We start from the raw sequence: 20,288 nt of genomic DNA, 5'->3' as shown, positions 1-20,288 counted from the left end.
AAAACCATCCAATAGAGTGAGTGTGGAACTGTGTTGCCTTAAGCCTCGCGCAAAGTTATGGAACCACTTCCTCAAGAGTCGTTTAATGTCGACCTCCCATAATACAGCAGTGTTGTTGCAGTGCTTGCTCATTCTACACTCTATCATTTATGGGAAACAAATTAATGTGGGGGAAATTATTGTGAAAGAAGTTTATGAGTGTGTCAAGAGGAAGAATGCCACGCTGATTTTTCCCAAATTGATTATTGCGTTGTACAAGAAGAAAAAGGTCCCTAAGGAGCCCCTTGAGGAGTTTATTCTAGAAAATGAGGGGATTACCAATAAAAAATCCCTAAACTCATGTGCTTTGGTGAGGAAACCCCTCTAGAAGCTTTGAAGAAGGGAGCAAAAACTCATGCCACGATAAGAATGTCCCCTGTGGTAAATGTTTCGAGGGAGCCAAAAAAAAAAGCTAGACCGACTTGAGGGCCAAATGCACACATTCTTTAGTTATGTCATTGAAAGAGATGCCATGCTCTTTTTATTTTTCAAGGAGATGCTACCTATCACCATTGATGAACTTCCACCATTTCATGTTGTTCTAGTAATCACTCTGAAGAATGTTTCAGCACAAACTGTCCTAGACACCTAAGAAAAAATACCACACTAGAAGAAGCTCAGCCTGACTCCATGAGCCCAGCTGAACTGACCCTCCACATCATTCCTAAGTTGTAGAGGTTGAAGAAGAGTGAGTTGATGATCGAACTAGTCCAGTGCCCTATGACCATACTTAGGTGCTGGAGCCTAAATTATTTAATGATGATGAGATTGCCTAGTTAGAACCCACCGAGCCAGCCACAGAACAACCTATTCAACACCCAACACCTAAAAGATATGATGGACGAGTACTACCAAACCCTATTAAAAAACTTGTTACTTCCCTAACCCCACACACATTCGAAGAAAATAAACCATACAATCCCCTCCACTGAAAAGACTTTGTAAGCGTACGATAAGCAACTTAATCCACCATATTGAGGTACCTCTAATTCATTGAATTTGCATTCATATAGGATCATATAGTTTAACACAGTCTTCATGCGTTGAGGATAATGCATCTCTGATGTTTGGGGGAAGTATTGTCCCTACTTAGACATTTACACTGTTAGTATTAGAAGAAATTTTTTATATGACGTTAGTTAGGTTTAAGTTAGTCGTTGGATTAATTTGATGATGCCCGATGATTATAAAAAACTTGTTGTGGCTAGAATTAAACATACATAACTATTGAGAACGATAGAACTAACTTTAGAACTATATTGTCTATGATACTTGACACATGAGTGTATGTTCTCTATGCTTAAGAAACTTAGAAAATTCCTTCTGAAAGAACTAACTTTTGAATCTTGTAGCATAAAGTTTTAGTGAGGAACTTGAATGATGAATGGTATATTAAAGGCTAAGTTAAAACTCCCTTTTAATTTAGAATCTTGAATAATTACTTCAATATAACTGTATAGGGACACTCCTTTGTGATATAGCATTGCCTAGATACCCTTTATAAATGACTACCAGCTGTAGCATATGATTGAATAAACTAGTCATAATTACTCTACCTACTAGCTATGGGATGGAATCTTTTCTCCAATTCATTTTGAGTGTGGGATGGTAGCTGTGGTAGGTTGACTCCCCTCAAAGCAGTATTTTTCATATTTAGAAAATGAAAAAAATAAAAATAAGAGTAAAATTTATGCTTAATGGAAAAGTAAATGCTATAGCAAAACAAGAAATCTTGGCTAGAAAATTTCTAATTTTGTTAAGTATATACTAGATGTAATCACGCACACACACATAAAAAGAATCTTGTTTTAGGGTAAAGTACTTGAATTCTCAATATTGTCTAGCATTTTGAATCCAGATATTCTGACGGCCAAAAATTCCATTCCACATAACTATATTGATCTAAAATTTTTACCATAGCATATTTTTCTAGTATATATTATCAAATGCTTGAGGACAATCAATAGCTTAAGTTTGGGGCTGAGATAACTCCATAAAAGACCATGTTCTAAGGTCTTTTTACTTAAGTTATTAATTTCATAAAAGCTAATTTCATAGCATTTAGTTCCATTTAGATCATATTGTTGCATGTGGTGAAAAAATTTTATTGCATAAAAATATTGATTAAACTAATGATATTGAGGAGAAGGGTCTTGTTCTAGTGATGTCTAGGAAAAGAAAGTATATGAGGAGAGTTGTAGTATTCTAGAGAAAAGAATTTTTTTTGTTGTGGCAAGACTTTGCAGAAACTACTAGGCACAAAAAAGGACAAAGAAGCTGATGTCACGTTGCTAGCTGTCCAAGGCTCAGGTGAATGCACTAACTTGCTGATATTTTTAGGACCACCTACCAGTCTGTCTCATATTCACATGATGGGTACAATTCGTAGGGTGTAAAAGGAATTTTAAGGGTACAAAACCCTAAAAAGTTCCCACTATAAATACTTAAGGATAACCTATAATTTGAAGGATCTTTTTGGAGGATTTATTTTGAGCTTTTGGGAGAGAGGCGGTTGCACTATTTCCATCATCTTCTTCCTTTCTCCATCATTTTTCGTGGTGTCCTCCATAGCTGAGCTTCTAGGGGTAGTGGCTAGGCCCTCGAGAGAGGCTAGCTTGCTGGAGCGGTTCACGAAAATGGTCATAGGCTTCACAAAAGCAAACACTTGGGAATTTTTCTTCTCCTTGTTCTTCTATTTTCTTACATTGATGGGTTTGTACTTAAAGATGATTATGGATGGACTTAGCCCCGCTTGAGCTAATTTATTTGGTGTTGGGTTTGTTATGGATGATGTTTATTTATGTTAACGGATGATTAAGTATTTTCATGTTTAAATGTTGTTTTGTTCATTGTTTATATTTTTTAAGTGCTTAGTCTTGTAAGAGCTTTCGAGAGATAACCATTTTCTAAGTACAAATACATAATATTGAAAGAGTTAGGTTAGATATACGTGAGTAAGGGGACTAAACCAAGATGGTTAGGTTCATAGACATAGAACTATATCATCTGAGGCATAGAAAAAAATCTCGTCATAGCAAATCCAATGAATTACCCCTATAAAAGCTTGATTGTGTGAGGTTGTCAAGTCTTAGTCTAGAGCTTAGATTTATCTTGCCTTAGCACATATTTCTTGTTCACTTCAGTATTCATTAAAACTCTTACTACAACATAAATGTTTTGTTACATTTACACTTCACAAAAATTCCTTCCACAACAATACTTTTCACTTGTTCATACCATATTTTCCATAACTATAAATTCCTTTATTGTTTATATCATCACGCATAGCTATACTTAGTGACTTCTTTTTTGCTATAACATCTTTTAAAATCCCTCCAATCTCTGTGGAGACGATACTCACTCACTATTGTATTACTTGATCGACAGTGTATACTTACACATATTTTGCATTTGATTTATAACACTCGCAAAACACACATCATAACTATACCCTTTTGTCCATATAAAGCCCTTAAACGTTATTTAAGTCTTATGAAAGATTAAATAAGGTAATAAAAGGCTAATTTTGATATTGAATATAAACATAACTGAAATCTACCTTGAATGTGCTCATATGCTTCTTAAACTCAGGCAAGCTAACTAAGAAAACCTAATGACTCTATAGTGGGATAGAGAAGTTAGAAATGTGTTACCTTGCTACTAGATAGCTAAAAAGTGTTCTCACTCAACCAAGAACATGTTTCTCATTAACATTGGTCTTGGAGCTTTGTCCAGTATCATTCAGCAATCATATACAAGGAAAATGAGTTACTAACTCATTTTGAAACTTATAATGGAGTTAAAAATACTTTATAAAGCTTAAATATAGCAAAAACAAGCTAGAATATATGGGTTTCTAAATCACTACTAATGGATTCTGTTGAACTATATTTTGATATAAAAATTTAAGGAAAAATATTTTTGGACTTGAATTGAATTTATTCAAAGTTGTTCACAGTTATCAAAAAAAATTCAAAGTCCTTAAATCTTGGAATAGACCACAAAATGTTTTTCTGGACAAGCAGTATCGATATTATTCTTACAATATCGATACCTCATGAACAATATCGATAATGTTCATATGGTACCGATACCAAGGTAAAGGAAGTATCTATACTCACTAGGTAGTATCGATACTACCAGTAATGCTCAAATTCTAGAATGAAAAAATTTGTACCGATACCCAAAGGGGTACCGATACTACTTTATATAGTAATATCAATACCATAGGCATAGTATGGATACCATCAGGCCCCAATGGCTAGTAACCGCTAGTTAATTTAAATATATCAAAGGTAGTACCGATACCCTCTATTATGGGCAGCTTCAATTTGCACAAAAATTGATCCCCAACAGTTCCAAAACACTCTCAACGGCTAGAAACGGTCACAACAACATTCCAACATATAAAAACAAGTTGAGGGCACTTGAAGAACGGTTAGAACACCTATCCAAGCAATCAAAAATAACAGAAGAGTTTTCCAATCTTATTTTATATATATTGTAAATACTTGTGTTTTAGTGAGCTTAATTCTTTGTAAACACCTACATTTGAGAGGTTTATTTGTTTACTTATTTTCTCCTTTTGTAAAAGGGTTTTTGTTATATCTTAGCCAATTCAAAAAATATGAAGTTGTAAAGGTTATCTCTTTATTCTTGGAAAAGAAAGAACAAATTAGTGAATCTGTTTGAAAATCCTTAGTGAGGAGCTAAGGTAGTGGATGTAAACTTGGTTAATAAGTCAAACCACTTTAAATCCTTGTGCCAAAATTTTCTATCTTTTTCTCTCCTTACATCCTAATTAAATTATTTTCAAGTAACCCCCTTTGCACATTTTAGATTATTCAGTTGAGCCTCTTCATATCCTAACAATTAATATCAAGGCTTGACTCATTATAAGGTTTAACCACCTTGATACAATCCTCGAAGAAGCTCTACAGATTCCCGATGAAACTGACAAAGAAATGGCTTCAACCTCCGGTGCCTACTACATTGAACATTCACAACCGGTCAACTAGTCACCCTACTTCAATAGAGCAAATTATGCCTATTGGAAGAATAGGATGATGCTCTTCATTCAAGACAATGATCTAGGAGCTTGGAACTCTATCATGAAAGACTACACCATTCCAACCGGTGAGATGGACGATTGGAGTGATGAAGAGAATAAGAAGTTCCAACTCAATGCTAAGGCTATGCACATTCTCTTTTGTACATTAGGCCCGGATGAATATGGAAGAGTCTCCTCTTGTTCCAATGCCAAGGAGATATGGGATAAACTCCAAGTCACTCATGAAGAAACCAATGAATTGAGGGAAACCAAGATAAGTCTTCTCAACCATAGCTACTAGAATTTCAAGATGAAACCCGATGAAGACATCAAAGTTGTGACAAATTGATTTTCTGTGATTGTCAATGGTCTCAAGGGATTTTTTGAAGTAATCACTAATGAGAAGCTTGTGAGGAAGATTATCTATTCTCTTCCAAAGTCTTGGCAATCGAAGAAGATGGTAATTATCGAAGAGACCTAAAGTCTCTCACTCTTGACGAGCTGATTGGTTCTCTTCTTACTAATGAGTTGATGTTGAAGAAAGAGGAAGAAGATGAATAGAAGAAAAACAAGAAGAATAAAGAGGTAGGCATTTCCTTCAAGTCCACCAATGAAAGCTATCAAGATTCAAGTGAAGAGGTGGCTGAAGATGATGAAGAAGAAGAAGAGATAACCAAGATCTTTAAAAAGTTCAAGAGGTTCATATCTTCCAAGGAAGTGAAGCATGAATCAACCAAAAAGAAGGGTCCCCCGGTGTGTTTCAATTGTCAAAGAACTGTGCATGTGTATGAATGTCATCTCCTAAAGAAGAAAGGATCAATCAAGAAAAAGGCATTTGTGATGACTTGGAGTGATGAAGATGACTCCAATGATAAAGATGAAATAGCCAACCTATGCCTCATTGCCATCGAAGGACATTCAATGGTATCTTCTAACTCAAATGATTTAAATTCACATTCTTTTGATGAGTTAGAAGATGCTTATAATGAGGTTTATTTGGAATTTGAGACCATGAATTCCAAATATAAGAAATTAATTTCAAAACTCAAAGTCGAAAATGATTTGATTTTGAAAACCAAAGTTGATTTTAAAAATCAAAATGAAATTTTAAAAAATGATTTAGAGTTTTCAAAAGTCAAAATCAATGATTTAGAGAAAGAAATTTTTGATTTGAATGTTATGTTTGAGAGTTAATTTCTCAAAACAACTCATTATGTTTAAAAATGGCAAAATGCTCACATTGTCATTTTTATAATCATTTGGAACATAATTATCCCATAAAGAAAACAAAATCTTTTAAAATTAGACCAGTATGGGTTTCTTAAGGGAACAAGGGGCATTTAAATTAACGTCCAAGGTTCCAAAGCAATTTGGATACCAAAATCCTAATCAATGTTGATTGTAGGTGTGTGGGAGCAATGGTGATGAAAATGAAGAAATTGAGATGCTCTATCCACACTTGAAAAGGAATGGGTAACCTCTAAGCTTAATACTTTTGATTTTGATTATTTTGTTGCTCATTTAGTTTTAAGGATGCATGAGTTTTGATCTTAAATGGCTATATTTTGTTTCTCATCTCATGTATGTTGAAAAAGTTTTATGATGAACATTTTAAATTTTTTAATGATTTTTAATAATTTTTAGTTCATCATAATGAATTTTGGTCAAAATTGATTTTCATGCAAATGATATCTCTCTAACAATTGATATCAACTTTTCAAATGCTTTGTTTTTACAAATTTTAAAATTTTGACCTCATTTTAAATGTTTATGCATGTGTTTTAAATGTTAAAGATATTTCTCTAACAATTGATATCAAAATTTTCAAATATATAACATTTTTGAAAAACTTTATGCACATGCACTTAATTTCAACATTGAATATTGCATAAAGTATTTTAGACTTGGATATATTGAATTTCTTGTGTTACTAACATTTTTGTTACTCTTTGTTGAAATTCAATTTTGTTTAAGTGTCAAGCTTTTAAACTTAATTTTTGTTTGGAATGCACTTTTTGAGGGGGAGCTTTGATTTTTCAAATGGTTTTTAATGTAAAACAATTATCACTCACTCTCCAATATTTTTTTAACTTTAAAGTTGAATTCTTTTTGATTTACCAAAAAGGGGGAGAAGTATAGTTTGAAAAAATTCAATTGCTTAATGAAAAAGGGGGAGCTGAACATTTTTACATATTTCCATCAATTGGTATATTTTTCATTAAATATTTTACTAAGAAGAGTTTTGCCAAAAACAATTTTTCAAATGTTTAGTTATATAACAATTTAAGGCAAAATATTTTTAGACTTGAATTGAATTTATTAAAAAAATTTCAGAGTTATAAAAAATAATTCAAGTTCCTTAAAGCTTGGAATTGAGAACAAAATGTTTTTCTGGAAAAGCAATACCGATAATGTTTTTACAGTATCGATACCTCATGAACAATACCGATATTGTTCATATGGTACCAAAACCAAGGTAAGGGAAGTATCGATACTCACTATGTAGTATCGATACTACCAGCAATGCTCAAATTCCATAATGCAAAAATGGTATTGATACCCAAAGGGGTACCGATACTACTCTACATAGTAGTATCGATACCATAGGCATAATATCGATACCGTCAGGGCCCAATGGCTAATAATGGCTAGGTAATTTAAATATAACAAAGGTAGTATCGATACTCCCTTTAGGAGTACCGATACCCTCTGTTCTGGGCAGTTTTTATTTTGCACGAAAATTGATCCTCAACGGCTCCAAAACACTCCCAACGGCTAGAAATGGTCACAACAACATTCCAACATATAAAAACAATTGAGGACACTTGAAGAAAGTTTAGAACACCTATCTAAGCAATGAAACACAAGAAACGAGTTTTCCAATCTTATATTTCTCTCTTGTAAATATTTATGTTCTATTGAGCTTAATTCCTTGTAAACACCTACCTTTGAGAGGTTTATTTGATTACTTCTGATGTGAACGCGCCTACCTTGGATCAAGAAGTCATGCCTCAAGGTCTCATTACTAGATCAAGGGCCAAACAATTCAGGGAAGTACTCTTAAGTAAGTGTCTTGAAGCTTTCAATTCATTTGACAACTTAACACCATCCAATGTTATATTGTATAATGCTTTAATAGCTAAATAATAACTTATCATGTACACATCTTTACAATTGATGAACATTGTTATTTAAGTATGTTAAGTATGTTAGAATAGTCTTACATTCATATTAAGCATGATTCATTACATTTATGAAATGACAACATGCTTATCATTCATTGTTAGCTAATGTGCATTCATTTAGCTCTTAAACCTTATACATTAGCTTACATATATTGTATGATGATATACTTAGCTCATGTCATGCAGTCATAGCTGACAAGATCATGATCATGCACGACAACAAGATAATTAGCTCATACAAGCTCAATACCATTGAATTACCTTGTTTACTTTGCACATGTACTTACATTGGACAATGACACACATTGGGACAACTTGGTGAAGTATTGGGATGCACTTGGTGCCAGTATGCAGCTCCAAGCAGACTATTTCAAGATAGGTTGCAAAAGGTGATATCAATTGCAGCTGAATGTGATGCTATGAAGCTTGGGAGGTCACAACTAAGGGGTTCATTCACCACAAACCATTACTTTGTTAGCTAGCTAAGCACATCTAATCTTGAAGGTAGCTCAACTCACGCCCAAGTCTATTGCCCATGCTTGGTATTCATCCTATCCATAAGGTTACACCACAAGCATCCTAGAGAACCATGTGCACGCCTTGTGACCAGACAAGCCATGTGCTATGCGTGTGACTTCATTTAGGCTCCAATATGAAAAACCACATAACCATTCATCCAAACATCATTCCTTCTGCAATTTGGCGCTAACTTCAACGACTTCAAGTGCTATTCAGCAATGAGACATGCCTCTTCATTCCAACTGAACTAGAACCTAATTTTTTTTTGTTATTTATTAATTAAATTATGTCATTATAGAGAAACACAAGAGCTGGTCGAACCACCATGTACCCATTCGGCCAAGTCCCTTCAAAAACTATAAATAGGTTAGTCCTATTTCATTTGTAGACACACCTTTATTATCAATTAAAGTGAGATTATTCTCTTTGCTTAAGTCATTGTAACTTTACACGAGTTATCAAGTAATTTAATTACTTGTGGCATCAACCCCTTTTCCCTTGATACTTGTGGTTCCTATCTCTCTATAGATAGTGGGTCCAAGTCCTTATTACCACCCCTTAGAAAGAATTTGTAAGGTTGGGTCTTTGCTCTGTATAGCACTGGTTCTTCCTTGGTCATTTCAAAGATACTATCTACACCAACTTTCCATTGTTTCGTCACCAAAACCATTGCCATAATAACATAGTTCCGCTACCATTTCTCTTAACATAAATAGCATACCATTTCGCCTTTACATCTGCCACCAAACATCTATTTGAGTCTTTCACTTATGCAGGTTATTTTTCTTCCTTCCTAGATCCACAATCAATTAAAAGGTAGGAGTACCTTACATCAAGCGGTATTCAGAGATTTGGTGGAATATGTAACGTGCAATAACAACAACAACAACAACAAAAAGTGCAAGTACAACAAATCAAAAATCAGTAAAGAAAATTGCAAGAACTAAAAATAAGAAAACAAAGGAAGAAAAAAAGAAAAGAAAAGCAAGAAAATTTAAAAGCACAACGACAAGTCTCATCGCCAAGCCATTTAAGTAATCCTTTAAAATTGTTTGTGGTGATAGAAGGGTTGTGATATGACTTTGTGTAAGTAACACCTTTATTCTTTTATTTCTATTTCTAAGCCATATTTTCAGTATATTTTTCTTTCCATTCCTTCTAACCCTTTAGCAGCCAACGCACAAACAAGTAAACTTTACTTGGTACATTTTTTAGTAAAGTTACTTAGAACTTGAGATTAAGAGATTGAGAGGAAAAAGGCTTGAGCGTGTGAGATCAGAAGACGACTAGTAAAAGCCTTGAAGTCTTAGAGTGCAAACACGAGCGGATTGAGTGACATTCAAGTTTCCTTGGAGTGAACTCGCGAGGCTTTGTGAGACCATTATTGGTAAGGTCCTATGCACATTTCCTTTTTCTTATTTGCTAACATGACTTTTGTAGTTAAAAGGACTTTGAACATTCAAAGTCAAGAAGATGAACTAAGATAGAATATCTTCCATACAAAATGTCACGTGGGAGACAAAGTTTGTGTGGTGATCATTGATGAAGGAAGTTGTAGAAACGTAGCAAGTACACACATGGTGGAAAAGTTGGGTCTAAAGACTTCCAAGCATCTTCATCCTTACAAACTTCAGTGGATCAATGATGTGGGGGAAGCATATGTAACCAAACAAGTTATTATTCCTTTCTCAATTAGAAGATACAAGGATGAAGTTCTTTGTGATGTGGTGCCCATGAGTGCAAGCCACATTATATTAGGACATCCTTGGCAATTTGACAAGAAGGCTACTCATGATGGATTTTCCAATGAGTATTCCTTCCAACATCAAGGAAATAAAATCATAGTGGCGCCTAAGCTTCCAAGTCAAGTCCATGAATGTCAAGTGACCCTTAAGTCACGAATAGAAGAATGGAAGTAGAAAAAGAAAGCCAAAGAAATTCACACACAGAAGATGAACATGTTTGCCGGTATAGGAGATGTTCAGAAACATTTATCAACAAAGAAAGCTATACTTATACTTATATATAAGGAAAGTTTTCTACTTATTAACCCTCCTGAAGGCTTGTCTTCTTCTGTCTCTAATATTTTGTAGGAATTTGAAGACTTGTTCCCTGAAGAAATTCCAGATGGATTACCACCAATTAGAGGAATTGAACATCAAATTAATTTCATTCCCGGAGCCACCATTCCCAATAGACCAGCGTACAGAAGCAATCCCGATGAAACCAAGGAATTACAAAAGCAAGTCAAAATAACTACTAGACAAAGGGTACATTCAGGAGAGTTTAAGTCCTTGTGTTGTACCAGTTTTATTGGTGCCAAAGAAAAATGAAACTTGGATAATGTGTGTGGATTGTAGGGCTTTAAATTAGATCACTATCAAATATAGACACCCTATACCTTGATTGGATGATATGTTTGATGAACTTAGTGGAGCCAGCATCTTCTCCAAAATTGACTTGAAAAGTGGCTACCATCAGATTAGAATGAAGGAATGTGATTAGTGGAAACCCGTATTCAAGACTAAACAAGGTTTGTAGGAGTGGTTAGTCATGCCTTTTGGCTTAACTAATGCCCCTAGCACCTTTATACGTCGGATGAACCATGACCTTTGACCTTGCATTGGTAAGGTTTGTGTTGTTTATTTTGATGACATCTTGATATACAGTAAGTCCCTGAACGAGCATGTTAAACATTTAAGATCTATTCTTAGCACTTTGAGAGAAGTACTTTTACGCTAACCTCAAGAAGTGTGTTTTTTGTATTAACTAAGTTATCTTCTTAGGCTTCATTGTAAGTTCACAAGGACTAGAGATGGATCCAGAGATGATTAAGGCAATTCAAGAATGGCCAAAACCTATCAACGTCATTCAAGTTTGAAGTTTCCATGAATTGGCCAGTTTTTACAAGAGGTTTGTACCAAACTTTAGTTCTATTTCTGCCCCCTTAGAATTATTAAAAAGAATTCAAACTACTCTTGGGGCAAAGAACATGATGTAGCATTCAATGAACTCGAGGATTGTTTAACAAAGGCACCACTATTAGCATTGCCAAACTTTGAAAAGACATTTGAAGTTGAATGTGATGCCTCCAGAATTGGAATTGGTGCTGTTTTGAGTCAAGAAATGAAGAAAATTACTTACTTTAGTGAGAAACTAAATGGTGCAACCTTGAACTATCCAACAAATGATAAAGAGATGTATGCACTCATTCGAACATTAGAGACTTGGTAACACTACTTGTTACCAAGGGAATTTGTTATACACACTGACCATAAAGTCTTAAAGCATATAAAAGGATAACACAAACTTAACAAGAGACATGCCAAATGGGTCAAACTCCTTGAGTCTTTCCCCTATGTCATCCACTATAATAAAGGAAAAGATAACATTGTGGCAGATGCTCTTTCACGCATGTCTGTTTTACTTAACACTTTGGATTCTAAACTCCTTAGATTTTCCTTCATTAATGAACATTATGCTACTGACTTGAACTTTGTAGAAAAGTATAAGTTATGTGAAACAGGTGCTAATGACAAATAATACTAGCATGATGGATATCTTTTCAAGGAAGTGAGACTTTGTATCCCACAAGGTTACATGAGAGAAGTATTAACAAAAGAATCACATGAAGTGGGACTTACGGGACACTTTGGCGTTGAAATGACACTTAGCCTCTTGAAAGAACACCTCTTTTGTCCAAAGATGAAAAGGTATGTGAAAGGTGCTCAGTGTGTAAAAAGGCAAAATCAAGAGTTATGCCTCATGGATTGTACATGCCATTGCCGATACTAACCAGGACACTTTGGCGTTGAAATGACACTTAGCCTCTTGAAAGAACACCTCTTTTGTCCAAAGATGAAAAGGTATGTGAAAGGTGCTCAGTGTGTAAAAAGGCAAAATCAAGAGTTATGCCTCATGGATTGTACATGCCATTGCCGATACTAACCATGCCATGGGTAGATATCTCTATGGACTTTGTTTTGGGTTTACCAAAAACCAAGAGTGAAAAGGATTTAATATATGTGTTGGTCAATAAGTTCTCCAAGATGGCTCACTTTATATCATTCAACAAGTCTGATGATGCTATCCCTATTGCAAATTTATTCTTCAGAGAGGTGGTAAGGTTCATGGATTTCTTACAACTGAATAATTCATTCCGCAACCAAATATTCTCAAATATTCTCCATTTGAGGTAGACTCCATCAACAAGTCAAGGACAATATTGAAAGAAGAACTAGACAATATGAACAACAAGCAACCAAGAGAAGGAATAAGATAATTTTTGAAGTGGATTATTGGGTTTGGGTACACTTTAGAAAAGAAAGGTTCCCAAATCAAAGAAAGCCCAAACTACTACCTAGAGGAGATGGTCCATTTCAAATTATGGAAAAGATAAATGACAATGCATATAATTAGAGTTGCCCGGTGAGTTTGGTGGTGTAAGTGATTCATTCAACATCTCAAACTTATCACCATTTGAAGATGGAAAAGATTTCGGGAAAATCACTTCCAATAAGGGGGGATGATGTGAACACGCCTAATTTGGATCCATAAGTCATGCTTCAAGGTCCCATTACTAGATCAAGGGCCAAATAATTCAGGGAAATACTCTTAACTAAGTTTCTTGAAGCTTTCAATTCATTTGAAAACTTAACACCATCCAATGTTAAGTTGTATAATGTTTTAATAGCTAAATAATAACTTATCATCTACACATCTTTATAATTGATGAATATTGTTATTTAAGTATGTTAAGCATGTTAGAATAATCTTGCATTCATATTAAGCATGATTCATTACATTTATGAAATGGTAGCATGCTTATCATTCATTGTTAGCTCATATGCATTCATTTAGCTCTTAAACCATATACATTAGCTTACATATATTATATGATGATATGCTTAGCTCATGTCATGCATTCATAGCTCACAAGACCATGATCGTGCACGGTAGCAAGGTAATTAGCTTATAAAAGCTCAATTCCATTGAATTACCTTGTTTTCTTTGCATATGTAGTTACATTCGAGCATGTCAAACATTTGGACAACTTGGTGAAGTATTTCGAAGGAATATGTAGCTCATAATCAGCTCACAAACATCATGGAAGCTCATGGAACACTAAGAAAAGCTTAACTCAGCTGGAGGAGCTCAAGGCTAGTTAATATCAGCTAGTTGGACTATTTGAAGATAGGTTGCTAAAGGTGACGTCAATTGTAACTGAATGTAGCTGAATGTGATGCTATGAAGCTTGGGAGGTCATGACTAAGGAGTTCATTCACCACCAGCCTTTACTTTGTTAGCTAGCTAAGCACATGCAAGCTTGAAGGTAGCTCAACTCACGCCCAAGGTTGTTGCACATGCTTAGTATTAATCATATGCATAAGATTGCACCACAAGCATCCTAGAGAGCCATGTGCACGCCTTGTGACTAGACAAGCCATGTGCTATGCTTATGACTTCATTTAGGTGCCAATATGAAAAACCACATAACCATTCGACCAAACATCATTCCTTCTCCAATTTGGCGCCAACTTGAACGATTTCAAGTGCTATTCGGCCATGAGACATGCCTCTCCATTCAAAATGAACTAGTACCTAATTGTTTATGTTATTTATTAATTAAATTATGTCATTATAGAGAGACACAAGGGCTAGCTGAACCACCATGTACCCATTACGCCAAATCCCTTCAAAAACTATAAATAGGCTAGTCTTATTTCATTTGTAGACACACCTTTCTTATCAATTAAAGTGATATTATTATCTTGGCTTAAGTCCTTGTGACTTTATTCGACTTAAATTTAATTACTTGTGGCATCAACCCCTTTTCCCTTGATACTTATGGTTCCTATCTCTCTATAGATAGTGGGTCCAAGTTCTTATTACCATCCCTTAGAAAGGATTTGTAAGACTGGGTATTTTCTCTCTATAGCACTGGTTATTCCTTGGTCATTTCTAAGATACTATCCTTACAAACTTTCAATTGTTTCATCACCCAAACCATTGTCATAATAACATACTTCCGCTACCATTTATCTGAACATAAATAGCCTACCATTTCACCTTTACATCTACCTCCAAACAATTTATTTGTTCCATTCACTTATGTAGGTTGTATTGCTTCCTTCCTAGATCCACAATCAATTAAAAGGTAGGAGTAACTTACATCAACTTCTTTTCACCTTTTGTAAAGGGGTTTTGGATCTATCTTAGCCAATTCAAAAGATAAAGAGTTGCAAGGGTTATCTTTTTATCCTTGAAAAATAAAGAACAAATTAGTGAATTTGTTAGAAAATCCTTAGTGAGGAGCTAAGGTAGTGGATGTAAACTTTGTTGATAAGTCGAACTACTTTAAATCGTTGTGCCAAATTTTTGTATATTTTGCTCTCCTTACTCCCTAATTATATTATTGTCAATTAACCCCCTGTGCACATTTTCAGTTGTTCAATTGAGCCTCTTCATATCCTAATAGTTACCATAACCAAACCTTGCTATCTTGGGCTTGAAATGAAACTAAAGACAAGAAGATTATAACCCTTATTTTGGTATTTTTAGACTAAAATTACAAGGCCTCAAAGCTTCAACCTTAGTTAATCTCTTGGTTAAGAAAAAAAGATGGGGAAGGAAGGTAAAAGATAATCAAATGTGAGAAAAGTTGAGGGAGTTGACTACCCTATTTGGTGTCTCTCCCTATGTTGATTAAATCACCGATAATGAAAGAATTCAACCTTCGTTTCAAGCAATGGGATATTTACTCCTTTAGTCCTTCATATTTTCCTTTAAGAATAAAAATACCATCTTTATGACTATTTGGGCTTAAACCTAGCCTAATCTATTTCCATCTTAGACTAAGGCTTCTCAAAAGGCTATTTGGTTTATCCAAAATCCTCTTAGGTTAGTCTAAAACTACTGACTCGAGATACATGGTATTACAATTCTCCCCTCATAATAAGAAATTTTCTCCTCAAAATTTTCACAGGTGGAAAAGATATGGATACTAAATTTACATGTCTTTTTTAGTTTCCCATATCGCCTTCTTGACACCATGGTTTCTACAAAAACCTTCACTAGAGGAATCCTATTTTCCCTTAGCTCCATTACATATTTCGCCAAAATCCTTATCGACTCTATCTTATAGGTTATATCTTAACTCACTTCGATCTTCTCTAAAGGTATTAGATAGGAAGGATTGAAAGGGTATATTCTGAGCATAGACATGTGGAACTATGAATATGCTCCAACTGTGGGGGTAAGGCTAACATGTAAGCTACAGGTCCAACCCTCTTAAGTACCTCATAAGGTCCTTTGAAATGTGAGGTCAACTTTCGATTATGCCTAAATCGAAGCACTTTCTTATGTGGATATACCTTGGACAACACCTTATTACATACAGAAAACTCAATATCCTTGGATTTTAGGTTTTTATACGATCTATACCTATTAAAGGTCTCTCTCAGATGACTCTCAATCAATCAAGCCTTCTCTTTAGTTTCATTAATCAGATTGGGAGCCATCTGGATGCTAGACTGTTAGCTGTTATTGTAAGGGAACTCTACCAGCATATCCTCAAGAATTTAGATGACTTGCTTTGACTGGCCTTCTGTTTGAGGATAGAAGGCAGTGTTAAAGTGTAATATGGTTCTCGGATTCATGAATAGCTTTCCAAAACTAAGAGGTGAAGCACAAGTCTCTGTCAGTTATGATTGAAGGCGGCATTCTACGTAACCTCACCATCTCATAGATGTACAAATGAGCAAACCTTTCTAACGTGTACTCCATGTGAAATGAAAGAAAATGAGATGACTTGGTTAACCAATTTACTATAACCCACACTATATCGTGACACTATTTAGTCATTGGTAACCCAGTCACAAATTCCATAATTACCCTATCTCATTTCCATTGTGGAATCTAAATAGGCTAGAGTAACCATGAATGAACCTGATGTTTCATTTTGACTTGTTGGCATGATAAGCACCTAGAGATAAACTTAGGTACCTCTATTTTCATACCTGACAACCAATAAAAATATCGAAGTTCCTGTTACATCTTGTTTCTTCCTAGATGTACTACTAGCATAACACAATGTTCCTCATATAGGAATTTACTGTGCAACTGCTTATTTGTGGTTATACACAAACGATCGATAAAGAAGAATTTATCTCTATCTCTCATCTTCAAACTTGGAGCCTCTCATCAGAGGACTTGGTCTGTGTGATCCCTCAAAAGATTTTTAGAGCTCTACAACTGTTTATCTTCACTTACTAACTCTAGATACATTTGCAACACATATAGAAAACTATCATCTCTAAACAAGCTCAGACGCAGTAACAAAGCCTGTAATTCTAACATTGATTTCCTACTCAATGCATCTGTAACCACGTTTTCCTTACCCAGTGATAGTCGATCATATAATCATAGTCCTTTAAAAACATGACCTACCTACTTCTTCTTAAGTTAAACTCCTTCTGTGTGAGCAACTACGTTAGGATCTTATGATTGATAAAGATGTGACATATTTTAACGAACAAGTAGTGCCTCCAGATCTTTAGTGCGAAGACTACCAGAGAGTTCTAAGTCATGGGTAGGGTAGTTATGCTTATTTGGTTTGATCTGATGGGATGAATAAGCCACTACCTTTCCTTCTTGTTTTAGAACACGTCCTAACCCATTTAGTGATGCATCACTGAATATAGGGAACTCCTTACTCAATTTAGGTTGGATCAAAATAGGAGATTGAGTGAGGATGGCTTTCAATTGGTCGAAGCTAAGCTCTTTTGTCGCTTCTCATCCTACATGAAGGGAACTCCATTCTAAAGCAACTTGATTATCAATTCAACTATCATCAAGATTCCCTTAATAAATTGATGATAGTATTCGACAAGACCTATGCAACTACGTACCTCTGACATATTCTTTGATGATTCCCTGCCCACTATAGCCTGAATCCTTTAAGGGTCAACTTGGATGAAATTAGTTGTAACGATATGACCCAAGAATAAAACATCTGAAAATGAAAACTTCCATTTCCCAAACTCTGCATACAACTAATGTTCATAGAGCATTTAAAGAACGATGAAGGTGTGCTCATTATGTTCTTTCACTGATCGCGAGTACACAAGGATATAATCTATAAATGTCACCACAAATTAATCTAGGAATGGGTGGAAAACATGATTCATCAAATCCATGAATTTCTTAGGGGTGTTGGTGAGCCCAAACGACATTTCAAGGAACTTATAATGATATAGGCTGATTTTGAATTATAAGCTTGGGCTGTAACAAAGATAAGAAAGAAATAGGGTTATAGAAGGAATAATAAATGGGATAATAAGATAAGTAATGAAATGAAATAAAGATAGAATAGATATGGATGTAGAATTGAAGGTTTTGATGGATGATGTTGATGGTGTTGATGATGAAATGGAGATGGTGGTGATGTTGTATCTTAAACATGCCAAAGAGGAAATAATGCTAGGAAGCATAATCTCGATCTTCACAAACATGCTTGAGGGGTGGTAGAAGTGTCTTCAACCAACTAGATATCAATCTAGAAACTTTGGAATCAAGATGGAAGGTATGACGCCAAAAGTATATGAATTATACTTGCTTAATCGATAAAGTTCACAAAGAACTTTGAAGAGAAATTTAACTCACAAGAGTAATTTTAATATATGATATGAGATAAGTACAAATGATGGCAAGCCTCCCAATTTATAGGAAGTGAGAGGGCTTGGCCGAATGGTTACATAGGTATTCGGTTGGTACATGACTCTAGATGGATGTACATAATGCTTTAGATGAATGGATGGGTCATTTAGCTTGGTGTTGGTTCAGCTAACCCTTCATGAAGGGGCTTGATTGTTCGATTAAGGATGGGGAGAAATCTCTCTTGGCCGAATGTGAATGGTTGTTCATCTTGGTGCCATTTATATTTCCTTGGCCAAATTGTGATGTTTGTTCACATGTTTGGCGCCAAAGGCTCTCATGTGCATGACATGTGTTGGGTTCGAATAGGCATAGAGCTCTATCTCATGTCCCTTGGTGATTCAAGCCTCTAATGGTTGCAATCTCTTCACCGATGTCCTCCTAGATGAAAGGCATCTTCATGGGCAGCATCATTCATGAAAGGTCACAATGTTTGAAAAATGTGACCCTTTGTGTTTGAGCTACTTCGGGTGTGAATGACCTGAAGGTGAGTTGGCCATAGGTGACTTATAGTATGGTGAACGTTAGGGAAGCTCCTTGTGAAAAGGTACCTCTTGATGTGGCAACTATTCACGAAAAGGTACGATTTCACAAATTTTGACTTAGGACATATTTGAAGTGTCCTAAGTGGTGATGATGATGGTGCAGCTCCCTAGCTAAAATGATGTCATCTTGTAGCTCAAATCTTCAGCTCAATCCAGTTATGAGCTCACGGGCCTCCGGACAAGTTTTCACCAATGGGTCCTTATGCTCTCCTAAATGTTCCTATGTGAGTTTCCTTGTTGTTACATGCTCCATTTAGCTCCAATGTAGCTCCCAACTATTGGTCGAATATGCCTACATGCATAACATAAGGAAATAAAATAAGTATATAAACTTATATAATGTGTATATTATAAAAATATGACTAGGTTATTTAATATTCAATATGTAACATATTAAACAACCTATTATCTAATGGTTCTTTCTCTTTAAAAGATTTTAAAGCATTAAGGCACTTATGAGAAAGTACTTCCCTAAATTGTTTTGCCTTTGTACGAGTGATAGGTCTTTTAGGCATGACTTCAGGATCCATTTGTGTAGATGTGATCACATTATCCTCCCATTATTTTGCGCGATTTGACCTCAAATCGTCGTTGTCTTCAAATGGAGAAAGATCTGAAATATTAAAAGTTGCACTTACATTGTATTCACTTGGTAGATCCAATTTAAATGCATTATCATTGATCTTCTCGATGATTTGGAATGGTTCATCTCCTCGTGGTAACAACTTGGATTTCCTTTGGGGAGGAAAACGTTCTTTTCTGAATTGCACCCACACCAAATCACCTTCCTCTAACTTTAGTGGCTTGCGTCCCTTATTTTCTAGTTGTTCATATTGCCTTGTTCATTTTTCTATATTATCTCGAACTTGCTGATGAAGCTTCTTAATAAACTCGGCCTTGTTCTTGCAATCTTTTTTGACCATGTGTTCCTGAGGCAAAGGAATAAGATATAGAGGTGTTAAGGGGTTAAATCCATACACTACCTCAAATGGTGACATCTTGATCGTTGAATGGATTGCCCGTTGTATGAAAATTCAATGTGTGGTAAGCATTGCTCACAAGCTTTGATGTTCTTTTTGTTGATAGTTCTCAACAATGTTGATAATACTTGATTTCGGTTTGCCCATCTGTTTTAGGGTGACAGGTTATGGAGAATAACAACTTTGTCCCAATCTTACTCCATAATATCCTCCAGAAATGGCTAAGAAATTTGACATCTCTATCGGAGACTATGGT

Source organism: Hibiscus syriacus, unplaced genomic scaffold, assembly GCF_006381635.1.
Source record: "Hibiscus syriacus cultivar Baekdansim isolate YM2019G1 unplaced genomic scaffold, ASM638163v2 tig00111996_pilon, whole genome shotgun sequence".
In the NCBI taxonomy this organism is placed as follows: domain Eukaryota; kingdom Viridiplantae; phylum Streptophyta; class Magnoliopsida; order Malvales; family Malvaceae; genus Hibiscus; species Hibiscus syriacus.
This window is presented reverse-complemented; position numbering follows the sequence as displayed.